The sequence below is a fragment of the Arachis stenosperma genome, chromosome 9 (genome assembly GCF_014773155.1).
Source record: "Arachis stenosperma cultivar V10309 chromosome 9, arast.V10309.gnm1.PFL2, whole genome shotgun sequence".
NCBI classification, from domain to species: domain Eukaryota; kingdom Viridiplantae; phylum Streptophyta; class Magnoliopsida; order Fabales; family Fabaceae; genus Arachis; species Arachis stenosperma.
Window position 1 is genome coordinate 88,708,671 of NC_080385.1, and position 3,961 is coordinate 88,712,631.

At 43.7% G+C, this 3,961-nt stretch overlaps 1 non-coding gene across 1 annotated transcript; it reads right to left on the minus strand.

Moving 5' to 3' along the window:
• Window positions 1–587: 587 nt before the first annotated feature.
• LOC130952016 (small nucleolar RNA R71) lies at window positions 588–695 on the minus strand. The gene has a single exon (XR_009074197.1). It is a non-coding gene; the product is annotated as a small nucleolar RNA R71 (small nucleolar RNA).
• Between the last annotated feature and the right edge of the window lie 3,266 nt (window positions 696–3,961).

A 3,961-nucleotide genomic window follows, 5' to 3' on the forward strand; every position in this document is an offset into this window, starting at 1 on the left:
GTGACATAGAGGATTCCATATTTTCTTGTTCTATTCTCTTTCTTATGAGCAGGAGCAAGGACAAAAGCATTCTTGTTGAGGCTGATCCTGAACCTGAAAGGACTCTAAAGCGAAAGCTAAGAGAAGCTAAGGCACAACTCTCTGTAGAGGACCTAACATAAATCTTCAAAGAAGAAGAACACATGGCAGCCGAAAACAACAACAATGCCAACAATGCAAGGAAGGTGCTGGGTGACTTTACTGTACCTACTCCCGAATTCTATGGGAGAAGCATCTCTATCCCTGCCATTGGAGCAAACAACTTTGAGCTTAAGCCTCAATTAGTTTCTCTAATGCAACAGAATTGCAAGTTCCATAGACTTCCATTGGAAGATCCTCATCAGTTCTTAGCTGAATTCTTGCAAATCTGTGACACTGTCAAGACTAATGGGGTTGACCCTGAGGTCTACAGACCAATACTATTCCCTTTTGCTGTAAGAGACAGAGCTAGAATATGGTTGGACTTACAACCTAAAGACAGCCTGAACTCTTGGGAAAAGCTAGTCAATGCCTTCTTGGCAAAGTTCTTTCCACCTCAAAAATTGAGTAAGCTTAGAGTGGAAGTCCAAACCTTCAGACAGAAGGAAGGTGAATCCCTCTATGAAGCTTGGGAAAGATACAAACAATTGATCAGAAAATGTCCTTCTGACATGCTTTCTGAATGGAGCATCATAGGTATTTTCTATGATGGTCTGTCTGAACTATCCAAGATGTCTTTGGATAGCTCTGCTGGAGGATCTCTTCATCTGAAGAAGACGCCTACAGAAGCTCAACAGCTCATTGAAATGGTTGCAAATAATCAATTCATGTATACTTCTGAAAGGAATCCTGTGAACAATGGGACTAATCAGAAGAAAGGAGTTCTTGAGATTGATACTCTGAATGCCATTCTGGCTCAGAACAAGATATTGACTCAACAAGTCAATTTGATTTCTCAAAGTCTGTCTGGAATGCAAAATGCACCAAGCAGTACTAAGGATGCTTCATCTGAAGAAGAAGCCTATGATCCTGAGAACCCTTCAATGGAAGAGGTGAATTACATGGGAGAACCCTATGGAAACACATATAATTCTTCATGGAGAAATCATCCAAATTTCTCATGGAAGGATCAACAGAGACCTCAACAAGGTTTCAACAACAATAATGGTGGAAGAAACAGGTTTAGCAATGGCAAGCCTTTTCCATCATCTTCTCAGCAATAGACAGAGAATTCTAAGCAGAACCACTCTGACTTAGCAACCATGGTCTCTGATCTAATCAAAACCACTAAAAGTTTCATGACTGAAACAAGGTCCTCCATTAGGAATTTGGAGGCACAAGTGGGACAGCTAAGCAAGAAAATTACTGAACTCTCTCCTAGTACTCTTCCAAGCAATACAGAAGAAAATCCAAAAGGAGAGTGCAAGGCCATCAACATGGCCGAATTTGGAGAGGAAGGAGAGGAAGTGAACGCCACTGAGGAAGACCTCAATGGACGTCCACTGGCCTCCACTGAGTTCCCCAATGAGGAACCATGGAAATCTGAGGCTCAAAATGAGACCATAGAGATTCCATTGGACTTACTTCTGCCTTTCATGAGCTCTGATGAGTATTCTTCTTCTGAAGAGGAAGAGTATGTCACTGAAGAGCAAGTTGCTAAATACCTTGGAGCAATCATGAAGCTAAATGACAAGTTATTTGGAAATGAGACTTGGGAGAACGAACCTCCTTTGCTCACCAAAGAACTGGATGACTTGTCTAGGCAGAAATCACCTCAAAAGAGACAAGACCCTGGGAAGTTTTCACTACCTTGTACCATAGGCACATTGACCTTCAAGAAGGCTCTGTGTGACTTAGGGTCAAGTGTAAACCTCATGCCTCTCTCTGTAATGGAGAAGCTAGGGATCTTTGAGGTATAAGCTGCAAGAATCTCACTAGAGATGGCAGACAATTCAAGAAAACAAGCTTATGGACTTGTAGAGGATGTTCTGGTAAAGATTGAAGACCATTACATCCCTGCTGATTTCATAGTCCTAGAGACTGGGAAGTGCATGGATGAATCCATCATCCGTGGCAGACCCTTCCTTGCCACAGCAAAGGTTGTGATTGATGTTGATGGAGGTGAACTGATCATTCAAGTGAATGAAGAATCCTTTGTGTTTAAGGCTCAAGGATATCCCTCTGTCACCATGGAAAGGAAGCATGAAGAGCTTCTCTCAAATCAGAGTCAAACAGAGCCCCCACAGTCAAACTCTAAGTTTGGTGTTGGGAGGCCACAACCAAACTCTAAGTTTGGTGTTGAACCCCCACATTCAAACTCTAAGTTTGGTGTTGGGAGGTTCCAACATTGCTCTGAGAAAATGTGAGGCTCCATGAGAGCCCTCTGTCAAGCTACTAACATTAAAGAAGCGCTTGTTGGGAGGCAACCCAATGTTATATTTTATATATTTTCCTTTGTTATTTTATTTTATTTTGTAGGTTGATGATCATAAGAAGTCACAAAATCAATTGAAAAAGCAAAAACAGAATGAAAAACAGGAAGAAAAATAGCACACCCTGGAGGAAGAACCTACTGGCGTTTAAACGCCAGTAAGGCTAGCAGGTGGGCGTTTAACGCCCAGTCTGGCACCATTCTGAGCGTTTAACGCCAGAAAGGGGCACCAGACTGGCGTTAAATGCCAGGAAAGGGCAAGAACCTGGCGTTAAACGCCAGAAATGGGCACCAGTCCGGCGTTTAACGCCAGAATTTGCTCAAAACGCAATTTTGCATGCCATTTGGTGCATAGATGACTTTTCCTTGACACCTCAGGATCTGTGGACCCCACAGGACCCCACCACCCTCTCTCTTCTTCACCAATCACCCCAACACCTCTTCCCCAAAAACCCTTCACCTATCAAATCCCATCTTTCTCTTCACCATTCACATCCATCCTTCATAAAACCCCACCTACCTCACCCTTCAAATTCAAACCACTTTTCCTCCCAAACTCACCCTCCATAGCCGAACCATAACCCTTCCCCCACTCCTATATATACCCATCTTCACTCCCTCATTTTCCCACAAGCTAAACGCCACTTCTTCCCTTTTTTGGCCGAACACTAAGCCATTCCCTTCTTTCTCATTTCTTCTTCTTCTACTTTCTTCTTTCTTCTTTTGCTCGAGGACGAGCAAACCTTTTAAGTTTGGTGTGGTAAAAGCAGTGCTTTTTGTTTTTCCATAACCATTCATGGCATCCAAGGCCGGAGAAACCTCTAGAAAGAGGAAAGGGAAGGCAAAAGCTTCTACCTCCGAGTCATGAGAGATGGAGAGATTCATCTCAAGGGTGCATCAAGACCACTTCTATGAAGTTGTGGCCTTGAAGAAGGTGATCCCCGAGGTCCCTTTTTCACTCAAAAAGAGTGAATATCCGGAGATCCGACATGAGATCCGAAGAAGAGGTTGGGAAGTTCTTACCAACCCCATTCAACAAGTCGGAATCTTAATGGTTCAAGAGTTCTATGCCAATGCATGGATCACCAAGAACCATGATCAAAGTGTGAACCCGGATCCAAAGAATTGGCTTACTATGTGTTCCGAGGGTTACCTGAAACGTGTAGCTCGGTCGTCTGGCAAGACCCGAGGTGGGGGTTCCGTGACCCGAGCTTGGTGTGCTGAGCGGCTGGGGGTTGTACCTGCAATGACACTCCGATGCTTAAGTTAGCATGGGTCCAAGCAGATATGTGTAGAATATAGGATGTGTGTTATACCTGGGTGCTCCAGTGTATTTATAGTAGTTGGCCGTGATCTTCCCTGGATAAGATTTCTTATCTTATCTTATCTTTTGGGGTTTTATCCCTATCTTTGTGGAACCGCCTTTCCTAGGCCGTTTCGGCCTTTAGGTTTTTGGGCTTCGTTCCTTTTGATGGGCCTTCTTAGCTTATTTGTCCGAGGTCCGACCTCAGG